Source organism: Cynocephalus volans, chromosome 8 (assembly GCF_027409185.1).
Source record: "Cynocephalus volans isolate mCynVol1 chromosome 8, mCynVol1.pri, whole genome shotgun sequence".
In the NCBI taxonomy this organism is placed as follows: Eukaryota; Metazoa; Chordata; class Mammalia; order Dermoptera; family Cynocephalidae; genus Cynocephalus; species Cynocephalus volans.
The window spans coordinates 124,487,643-124,500,009 of record NC_084467.1 but is presented as its reverse complement, the minus strand read 5'-3'; the positions used below and the strand labels follow the sequence as shown (position 1 = coordinate 124,500,009).

The following is a 12,367-nucleotide window of genomic DNA, read 5'->3' as shown; positions in this document are numbered from 1 at the left end:
TTAAAAGTTTCAATACTCACTGAGTGAAATAGTAATTATGGCATCTTAGTAAAGATATGTATACCAAAAAAAAAGAATACCAAAAAAACCAAAACAAAACAAAAAGCAAGCAAGCCTCTCTTCGCCTGAAATATCAAGCAAAATGAAGCAAAGTATTTTCTGCTAGTCCAAAAGTGGTTTTCAGCCTAGCCCCAACAAATACTCCTATGTCTGTGAAAAGTTACAAGCTGCTAATCACCAAATAGTAACTATTCTCTGACTAAAGAAATACAAAATTTTAAGCAAATATTCCCTGTGGGTCACTTAATGTGATAAGCAACATCCAGAGAGAAAGAAACAATATAAAATCTAAATAGTAGTAAATATTGTGCATCTCTTCTTTAAATAAATTGGATATGATTGTTCCTTGATTTCATTAAAAGTAAGTGTTTTTACAGCAGTGATTCTCAAAGGGCAGTACCTGGGTCAGAACTCACTAGAAATGAAAATTCTCAGGCCCTATCCTAAACCTCCTGAATCAGAAACTCCGGGGGTAGGAGACTGCAGCAATCTGTGTTTTAACAAACCCTCTAGAAGATTCTGATGCACACTAAAGTGTTAGAACCACTGATTTACAGTGTCAAACTTCAAAGGAGACTGAAATATGAAACAGAAAATACAATACTTTATCCCACTTCTTGGAACTAAGTGAGGGTAGCAGCAAATTAAAATGTAAAAGCACTCACTGGCCTCCTGAATTGAGTCTGTTGGCTAGTATCTCATTGCCTAAAAGATATGCAGAGATTAGTAGCGGTTCAGCGTGTCTATCTTTCCTACAAATGTTAAGAAACCAAGGGAAAATCAAAATCATGATTACATTAGACACTGCCTTTATGTATCACAAAATACACCTTTCATTTTTCCTTTAACTTCAGTATACCCACTTACAACTCCTTCCATATTTCTTTTCTTTTCATATTTCTAATGGGCAGCACTTCAAAGAAACAGCTAAGCTAGTGACATTAAAGTGACCAGAGAGATTTAACGGAGAAAAGCCACTGGGTAAATCAAACATGCCATATGCTATTAAAATTGATGAATTCAAGCCAACTGAATAGTTTCCTAATAATCGGTTATCAATTATTAGAAATGACATCAATAAATAGGGTAAATTTTAGCTAAATCAAATCAAGATCCTGTCTTGAATTAATATCCTTCCTATATAATAGATATTATAAAAGAGACTAAAAAGACGGTAACAAAAAAGCAAGTCAAAAAAGCATTATCTACTTTACCTATAAGAAGCCTTAATAGCTTTTACTCCGCAGCCTAGAAGCACTGAGAAGAACCACTTAAGGTAATATAAATATTTGTGAGCATGTGTGTACATGTGTATGCTCTGCATGTGTGTGCATGTACACACAATTTTCTAACATGAATTTGGAAGAAAACAAGTCAGAAGTACAACAGGCATGCCAAATCTCAGGAGACCCAAGCCAGCAGCATACCCACAGGGTAGCCAGACTTCAATTTGCCCACTAGAAAGGAAGAAAAGAGAGCACCTACAGTACAGTCTCTCAACTGTTTGGGAGGCAAAATAAGGCTATTAAAATTCTTTGTGATGAGTTTTAATATGCTATTTAATGAATTTTATTTTTACCTTAGAAACCTTCCTCAACAATATGCTATATAATATGCTATAAAAGAGAATGTTCACACTTAATGTTAAAGAGAGAAACTAGCATCTCCCCCAACCCTGAAAAATTAAAACCTTAAAAACATTTTTTTCCCCTATATTATAGACCACCTCCCACAATCTCCTTTTATTTAAAGACCATCAGCATCCAGACATCTTACCATACTGCTTGGATCCCTTCTTGCAAACATACCACTTGTTTGTACTAAAATAATCTGAATTCTAAGAGAAAAATTAGATAAGAGTACAGCCCATTAAAGAAAATAAAAGTGGCACAACTAATCATAACATATAATTAGCTTGTGCATACTACCATCGAACCTTTCTCAGGGTTCTCTATGATCAGTTAACAAAAATAGTTTAAGCACCACTGTCTTACACATTAGATTTAGAACCAAATCTAACATAAAAGGCAACCTTTATTTTTTCTAGTTCTTGCAAATAGCAAAGGATAAAAATCATAGAGTTTTAGAGCAAAGTGAAATGTAAGCAACAATCAATTCAACCTCTTCGTAATATAAAACAAGGAAATAGTGTGCAAGGTTGCATGTTTGTTTAAGGACACTCTGTAGGTGAACGGGACAACTGAAATTCAGATTCATTTTCTAATTCTTAGTCCAGATGAGTGTTCTTCACTTCCTTTCGGAAACATTTATATTCCAACACGAGTTTTATAAGGTGACCTTCTAAAAAGTGATCATTGTGCCAATCTTTTTATGTAAACTGATTATGAGAAATTATTCTCAAAAGAGAATTTTATGGTAAATGTTCACCCATTCATTCATTCACTCAGCAAGTAATTTTGAGAGATTATTACATATAGGGAACTGTACTCCACTCCATGGGGCCAGAAAGATTCTGACCTTCAGAAGCATTGGTCTGGTAGACTGAAAAGCTAAAGCAGACATTAGTAATCTATAATTTGAGTAAAAGCTAAGAAATATTTTTACTTTTTGATAAAAAGTTACAAACATAGGCATATATCAACACAAAAGAGAATATGTAGTTTTCATACAATTCTAAAAAGATGTTTTATTTATGTAGAAAACCTATAAATTATTAGGTATTCATGAAATAAAGTTTATTCTAAAGAAAACAAAGTGCTCAAATTCTATAACATAATTTGGAGGTTTAGATACTGTCCTTAAACTCTCTCCCATATCTACAACAGAAGGATTCTCTGTCATTACCTTTTGTCTCCTAATGTAAAAACGCAGATTTATAATTCAACTAAGTTTAGCAAATATTTGAATGATTTTACATTACAATGCAGTTGCTAAAAACTGTCTAAATGAGAACAGACCACAAGCCAGAAAGTAAAACAAACATCTCAGACCAAATGTTTTAAACTGGGTTTGATTTTCTTCCACTGGGTGAATATAGAATAGGGTAAAAATTAGGGTAATTCACAACACCTGAGTCAGTGAAAGATTTGAATTTAAGTTATGACAATCTGGCATGATTTTTACACCATCATAAAACCAAAATTAATTTCCACAAAATATTTTAGGTCACATTAACCCATCATGTTAATATACCCTCTCAGCACTTAGAGTACCACAGCAATGTACATCAAGCTCATTTCCTATGTGCCTTCCAACCTTTGCAATTTCTGTTCCTTCAGCTGAGGATGCTTCTGTCCAGGTGACTTCTCACTATTACAGTGTCTGTCTGAATGCCATCTCCACAGATAGTCCTTCCCTAACCATCTAATCTAAAAGACAATCCCCCTCTGAAGACATTATCACATCATCCAATTTTATTTTCTCTATGTAATTCTCATAATTTTAAAACTTGTTCACCTGTTTGGTTTCAGTTTATGCTCACTACAGGGAAAGCTTCCTGAGCACAGACACCTCATTGGTCTTGTTCACTACAGCAACCTTAGTGCATGGTAGAACCTGACAGGTGCTCAAAAATATTTGGAATGAATGATGTCTAGAAAGCCAATAAATAACAAATCAGGGATATTAGACTTAAGTCCAAAATAAAACTCCTTGAAAGGAACTGTTTCCAAAAAAGATAGGAATATATGATTAGAGCTCTCATCTATTCATTTTGAATAAACGCAGCCTATCTAACAAAATTCTACAGTAAGTACATTCCCTTCATAGATATCTGAAATTCAACAGTTCAAAACAAACAAACAAAAAACAACAACAAAAACACTGTTTAGCAAATACTGCTTTTTAAAAGTCAGGGCCATAAAGCTTCTGGTTTGTGATGTTCTTGGCCATTAAAAGAGCATCAGGTTCTATTTTATTTATTATTTTTATAATGTTTTCTTAAGATTAACACAGATGCAAAAACAATAAATTTAGAACTGTCTCCAAATTAATGCATGTAAAATCTGAGAACATTCTGAGTAGAAATTCCAGATTCAAACCATAAATTAACACTGATGTTTAGGATCTTGATTAAACAGGGGGCAGGGTCAATTAATATTTAAATTAAAATTTGCTTAGCAGCCTGTAGACACAAATCTTTCAAGAAACCCAGCCATTTCGAATCACATCCTTGAGACAATGACTGTGCCTTTTATATTTGCAAAGTAAGATTAATCACGGTGGGAGTCCTGATGAGATTCCAGGGTTTTTTTGAAAAATTCTAAATAAGAAGTCAATTCCACTGTTTGTCATGGTTGGATAAGAAAACACACTATTTCAGTAAAACTGATTAATCATCTATCTGTTGATAGATAGTCAAGCATTTACTATGTACCAACATCTTAAAATAAGTGTGTACAGTTTACTTAGATTTACCCACGTTACCAGTTTCTTTGCTCACCATTCCCTCTTGCATCTCAGTCTTTCCTTGAGTTCAATTTCCTTCTCTCTTAAGTACATTCTTTAACAGTTCCTTGAGTGAAGGTATGATGGCAGCCAACTCAGTTTTTATTTGTTCAAAAATTTCATTTCATCTTTATTCTTGAATAAAAGTTTAGCTGGATAAAAATTTTAAGGTTGGCAAGTTATTTTCTATCAGCATTCTGTAATTTCATTAGCTTTAGGCTTCCATCGTTGTGCTTAAGTACTGTTAAATGTGGCTCTTCTATGGGCAATTACCTATTTTCTCTATCCCCTATAAAGATATTCTCTCTGTATTTGATTTTCTGCAATTTCAGTGTACGTCTAGACAAAGCATTTTTATCTATCCCACTTAGGGTTTCACTGTGCTTCCCAGAGCTGAGAACTCATGCCTTTTATTAATTCTAGAAAATTCTCAGACAGTATATATATGAACTGATAATAGCTGAGAACTATCCCCATTCTCTATGGCACTCTAATTAGATTCATTTTAAAACCATATCATTCTATTCTTTACATCTCTTAACTTCTCTTTCATATTTTTCTTCTGTATAGTACTATATCTGGTTAATTTCTTGAGATCTATCATTAACTCACTCTTCAAAATGTATTGTCAAACTGAGTTTCTAAATTCAATGACTTTTTTTTCCTTTCTAGAAATTGTTTCTTTTCCAAATCTGCCTGGTCATTTTTAGTTTGTTTTGTGTCCAAGTTTTCAATCCCTTCTTTTAGTATTAAAAACATTTAACTTAAAAGTTAATTCAAATAATAAGTATGATAATTCCAATAATCTGAAGTCCCTGGGGGAAGAGTCCACTTCTATTCTTGGTTGTTTTGCTGCAACTTTCTGAGGTTGGTTTTTTTATTTTAGGTTATAGGCTCATCTTTGGAAAATGTAATCTGGAAAAGTGTGAGCACCCTGAGTTGAAATTACATTCCTTCAGAAAGGCCATACATTTGCCTCTGCCCCACCTGCAGCATGTCTAGCCCAGGATCACTTTGATTTCTTCTCTTTGGGTTTCCCAAACCTTACATGTGGTATAAATCCAATCTTCAAATCTGTATTTAAAAAGAGATATGGTTATAAATAATCAGGGAAGACTTCTATTTATATCTAAGACTAAGAAAGACAAATCTTCATTGCTGCACTTTGTTGGTGGCTGGGTTTTTCCTAACCTACTTTTTTGCTAACTCTATAGGTCTTTAAGAGTTCCAGCTCTACGCAGGGATCCTAGTTCCATTTCCCCACCCTGAAAAATCTAGTCTTTTTTCTAGAATATCCATTATAACACAAGGTTCTGGAATGTGGCTTGGACAATAGACCTAAGGCAGCCCCAGTTTAGATTACCATTCATTTTTCTCTTCACTGGCCCTGTAGAAAAACCTCACATCCTTGGGCTGGCAGGGAAAACATGTAAAGGCATGTTACAGATATTTGTAGGAGTGTCACAGAATTTTTCAGACTATCTGATCCATTATATTGCCAGAAATCTCTGAGAATAAGTTTTAAAATAAACTATTTCAATCTTTAAAAGCAAGCTTTAAATCAGTATTGTTTGTTTCTACTGTGTTTCCATAGCACAGTGTGTACACTTCATTACAGATCTTATTTTACTCCACCTGTCACTGTGGTTTACTTGACTGTTCCTCTGCCCTGATTTTAACAGACATCCGTAGTGGTCAATAATCCAATGTAATGCATGCACAATAACTTATTATCTCAGTGATTCCTGTTTTAGCTACAACAGGAAAATAGGAATTAGCAGATGGTTTCTTTAGCTTTACTATAATTTCGGAGATAAGGGTCAAGGGCAATGACATGGCTTGCACTATGATCTCCGTATTTTTAGAGAATAAAAGTTACCAGAGGTTTTGATGAATGCTCGAAACAGGACAGCAGGAATGGAAACTTATTGGCGGATCCTGGGCCACACGTGACAGTAATCCATAAAAGAGATGATGGCAGCAACAGGGACAGATTCTATATGTGGTTTAACAGAAAAACTCATAGGTTTTACTTAGACAGAAATATCTAATAACTGATTTAATGTAAAGAATGAGAGAGGGATTGACTGTAAAGCTGCAGAGAATGAACTACAACAAAGAAATGAAAGCTACAAGCTAATATTCAGGGAGAACTATTTAAAAATTAGCATGTATATTAAAAAGTTGAATATATCTGATTATATCACTCCCAGCTAAAAATTTTTCTTTGTATTTCATCTGGGTACCAGGAAGTCAAATTGCAGCAATGGATCCAAGATGCCTACTATCTGGCCATAACCTCCTTTTCCAATTTTACTATTCATTATTCCTTTACCTTCCCTAATCCAGTCAAATGAAATTACTCAAATTCACAATTTTCTACAACTACCCCATCTCTTCTCTCCTTTGTTCCACGTGTTCAGGTAGTCAGAAACCCCAATAAATATTCAGAATCTACCCCATGTTTCAAGATAAGCTCCAATGCCACTTCTTCCATGAAGCCTACTCTGAACAACCTTCTTAAGAAGAGTATCTGTCTTTATTCAATGCTGCAGCTTCCTGAAAATCTACCACAGTGCCTTGACCAAGGAAGAAACTCAATAGTAACTGAGAAATGAACACCTGCCCAGTGTATGGGAGAAGAAATTAAATTCTTATAAAAGAGATTGGGCTTGAACTCTGATATCCCCTCTATAATTTTAAGCTTTTGTGATTCTATAAAACCTTTATTAAAATAATCTTAAGATACGCCTAAAATACATACCGTTTGTTTTTAATATGGTAAACATTTACTGAACATTCTCCATGTACCAGACACTGTCCTAGGTAGGCTTAAACGTGATCCCCTTTTAATCCTTAATAAAACCCTATAAAGCAGACATTCTGTTTTACAGACGAGGAAAAGAAAATTCAGGCAGATTGTCCTAATACAAATGCTATACAAGTGGCAGAGTCAAGGCATGAACTCTTTTAACTTCAAGCCTACTGCTCATCATAGCTGCCAACTGATTAAGGATATAATTTAATTTCCACATCTAAATAAACAAAGAAAAACGCTGAAAATATCATAAACATGAATAAATCAAGTATAGATAGCAAGTAACAACACTAGTCTTTTATAGTTGCTACAAAAAAATTTTTTCAGCAAGGCAAAACAACTTGCCTACTCAGCAGGTACAACTCAATTCAACACTTAATGTGTGTGAAAGGCACTAACAGAATTCTCAAAGAAAAAGGCTAAGAATGATATTAGAGTAGGAAATCTACCACTGCATGTATTAGAGCTCACGGTGGCATGGAGGAATTTTTTGCAAGACTAAAACATCAAATTAGTCTTCATTTTTTATTAAAAAGCCCCTTTAAGACAGAAATACCTAATACTGACATAAAATTTTCTTCACAAAGCAGTGTTCTGTAGGAACACTATAGAACACTTTTGCCTCCAGATTAGAATATAGAGAGGTGAAGACTACCTATATTAAAATGTATCAAATCTTAGTTAGACCAAAAAGTATCTACTTTTTTAAGTTTCTTGGACCCTTCAGAGTGGAAGCACAGAGTGAGTTTAGGAGGATATTTTCAAATAACTGAAAAATAAACTAGAAATGAATCTTAAGTCTTGATCATTAGTATTCTGTCAAATAACAATGGAAAGAGTGCAATACACAGCCCAAGTTCAGCATAACATTTTAATCAAAGGTGGAGAGCTCTCCCTACATAAACGCCAGGACAGCAGGTGATGCAGCATTGTATACCAGAGAGGAAAAACAGTAGAAGCCAGAGCACGGGGCTTTCTACTGCTCATTCTAGTACTAAGAACCTTTGTGATTTTAAATAATTGACCAATCTGTGAAATGAAAGAGCTGCCACAAATACTCTCTATGGTCCTTTTCAGATTAGAAACATCCAAACAATTTTCAGTTAACACCAAAAATACTTACTACACTTACTACAATGGGGATATTAGCTTTAATACATACAGTATTTAGAGTAGATAGAAAGTTGAATCATTAAGGAAATAAAAATGAAGGAAGAGAAATTGTTCTAACCCCATATATACAAAAAAGGATAGTTAGAGGGTAAATTGCTTTGGCAAAAGTCCCTAAGAGCAGTCAAAAATAAATACTGAAGAATCTGGTTTGAACTTACTATTACTCAGCTTTCTCTATCTCCACAAATCTATAAAGGTAGAACATATGAAATCAGTTAAACTCAAAGTATTCACTATTTGTTTTCTATAAGGATAAGGAACAGAATTAACAACTTAGGCTGTTCTTAGTATTTATTAAATAACAATGAAGACCCTCTCCTTTTTAATACTCCTGTCACTGATACCAAGGAATGACTCCCGGAAAACACAGAAGACTACTTGAAACTTTTCATCCTTACGAACTACAGAAACTAGCAAATTCTAGTCTTCTATCATACATTGATACCCTGGCATCTGACCACCACTCTTGTGTCCAACTTTTCAATCACAATAGAAAGATGCAAGAAGTGGGGGAGGTGGCGGCACAGTACTGTATAGAGAAAGGATGCTATTACTGGTACAAAGTTACAGTTACATAGGAAGAATAAGTTCTGGTGCTCTAAGGTGACAATGTCTAATATGATATTGTATATTTAAAGAGAGCCAGAAAAGAGGATCTTAAATGTTATAACCACAAAGAAATGATAAATGTTTAGGTGATAGATATGCTAACTATTCTGATTGGATTATTATACTATATATGCATGCAGTGAAACAACAAATTGTACCCCACGAATATGTACAATGAAGAGAAATAATAAGTAAAAATAAATAAATAAACAACATCCCTACCCACAAAGAGCAGACAAAATAGTCCCATGTTGCCAGATGAGAAAGCATCTATTTTGGACTTTTCACTGACTTTCATATTTCCACAATATTGCCACCATTTCTTCTTATAAATAATTATCAATACCCACAATTCTGATCTTCCTAGTCACTTATCTATCTATTCAACTATTCGTACATTCTAACCAACATTTACTGAATACCAACCATGCTACGCATAGCATCAATATCTCCATAATCTAGCTCACAGATCAGCAAACGATTTTGGTAAAGTAAATTACGGGTAGCAGATATTTTAGGCTTTATTGGCCCATGATCTCTGTCACATACTCTTCTTTCTTTTCTTTTTTTCTTTTTTTTTTTTTCTTTAACAGCACTATAAAAATGTAAAAACCATTTTTTAGCTCAGGGGCCTTACAAAAACAGGCCACAGTCTGGGCTTAGCCAAGTATCAGTGATTTGGTAGATGCTCAATAAATATTTCTGAATAAAACTTAAGCTGAATAAGATTAATTCCTGCCCTCAAAAAAGCTCACAGTGCAGAAGAGGGAACAACTAAAATAGAGGTTCAATATCACATAATACGTACTATGAATGAGGGATGCACAAGACAATAATAGGTTAATACAAGTGTTAGCATGTGCCAGGCACTAAGTATCTGATATGCATCAACTAATCTACTCACACAAGAACCCTATAAGTTCTTTATTATTCCCATCTTACATATGAGAAAACTGAGACAGAAATATCTAGTAAAGTGCCCAATAAGACCTAATGAGCAAAGAGCGGAGCTGAAGTTTTAACCTGGGCAGTCTGTCTCTGGAGCAAGCGCTGCATTGCCCCATTTGCTAGGATGCTAACAGGGCAGAGAAGAGGTGCAAATATCTAAACCAGACAAAAAAGTCAAGGCAGAAACAAGTAAAACCAAGAATATGGGGGTGGAAAGGTACAGAAAAAGTAGAACACGGAAAGGGAAAGAAGTGTGATGTGCATGACAAGTCCAGGAAACAGCAAATGCTATGATATGGTTAGAGTGAAAAGCAGAGGTGAGGAAGTGGTGGGAGACAAAGTTAGAAAGGTACGCAAGGACCATATTACATAGTTACTGGTATTTAAGTTTCGGCTTCAACTTAAAGTTTAAATTTTATCCTTGGAGCTGTACACTTTTAAAGGTTTTAAGCAAAAATGATATAATTTTAAAAAATCCTTTATTTTGTATAATTTCCTTGAATAACAATATGAGTACAGATTAGAGGAGTAAGTATAAAAACAGTGAGGGGGGCAGCATATGAACCCAAGGAAAGAGTGGGGGCTAGAGCTAAAGTAGTAGCCCAGGAGAATGGACAAGAAAAAACAGGCATGAACAGTATTAAGAAAGAAGCCTTGGTACTAATAAAAATGCTCAGTTGAGGGAAGGAGATGAGTAGAATGACTGCCAGCTTCAGTACAAGAGAAAATGTTGTAGTGAAGGAGAGGAATCAGTTTGAATATGTTTAATTTGATGTGCCTAGGGGAGAGGTTCAGGGGATAGCTGAATTTACAGGTCTGGAATAAAGAGGAAAGGTCCTGTCTTCTTCCGAATCAAGCTATTCCTCAATACATTTCCTCAATCCAGAATGATTCTACATATCAGGCAACCCTTCATTTCACTTTTAAATTGTCACTTGTACCCATCACTCTAACCATATCACAATTCTCTTACACCTCCACAGTGACTTCAAAACTGTCCTACAGATGAACAGCAAGGATGCTTATGTTTTCAAGCTAGGACTTTCCTTCATTCAATCAGTAAAATAATTCTTCCTTATTTATGGTTTTCTTAACCAATCATCTTGCCTACACACAAAAGAGCACCTGCAAGAGATAGTACAGAAGATCACTTTTAACAGTTTTACTACAATCTCTAATCTAAGAAAATGTTCATTACTTTTCTTTTTCTCTAGGATGGCAAAGAAAAGACATACAGCACGGAGGTTATAACAAGGATGGCTTTGTTTTAGGTTCCAGATTGCGTGGTGAAAAAGAATGTTGGACAAGTAGGGTGGTTTAGTGTAAGGAGATGTTTACATGCAGAATGATGAGCTAGATTAACTTGAGCTAAATTTGTATTTATATTTGTTTATTGGTGGAGATAATATTATAAATGCTGTTTCTATTATCCAGTTGCCTCTATTACACATTGTTATTAAACAGTGTTCCACCACTGTTTCTTAACCTCAACACTATTGACATTTTGGGGTCGGATAGTTTTTTGTTGTGGGGGATTGTCTATGCACCGTAGGATGTTTAGCAGCATTCTAGCCTCCAACCACGAGATGCCAGTAGTACCTTTCTACCCCCAATTGTGGCAATCAAAAAGTGTCTCCAGACAGTGCCAAATGTCTCCTGGGGGCAAAATGACCCTCAGTTGAGAACACTGCTCTAGACCCATACAAACTTACTTACCACCCTTTTTCCTGTGCTTCCCTTTCCAGCACTGAACTCTCCTCTTTAATTCTAATTACTGGAATGCTCTTCCACATTCAGCAGGCCAATTTTTTGTTATTCAAACAACTCCTAAAATGTCCTTTTAAAAAATCTCAAGGAGCATAATTACATCCCAGTGTTCTAAAACCATGAATATTTACATGCTACTGGAAGGTATTCTTGGATACAAAATCTCTACTGGATAAGATCTTCAGTTTGCCACTAAACTTGCCTAATGACATGCTGGTTAATTGTGGAGTTGTTCTAATATTTTTCATTTGTTAAATATTTAGTTCTTTAAGAAGTTCCAGTATTCTTTAACTTAATGGCTACCATTTATTGAGCCCTTAGTATGGTCCAATAATTGTTCTAAGCACTTTGCATATCTTATCTTCAAAAAAGCCCAATATATAGACAAGGCAACAGAGATACTGTACTAGTTTGTTTCTGTTGCTTATAACAAAATAGCTGGTACTGGGTAATTTATAAAGAAAACGAAATTTATTGCCTACAGTTCGGAGGCTGGAAAATACAAAGTTCAGGGACCACATCTGGTGAGGGTCTTCTTTGGTGGTGGCCTTACCACAATGCAGGGGTCTCACAAGGCAGAAAATG

General features: G+C 34.9%; 1 protein-coding gene across 1 annotated transcript in view; it reads right to left on the bottom strand.

Annotated features, from left to right (window-relative positions):
• POU2F1 (POU class 2 homeobox 1) overlaps positions 1-12,367 on the bottom strand; it is a 174,279-nt gene that overhangs the window by 104,834 nt on the left and 57,078 nt on the right. The gene's annotated exons all lie outside the window — the stretch shown is intronic.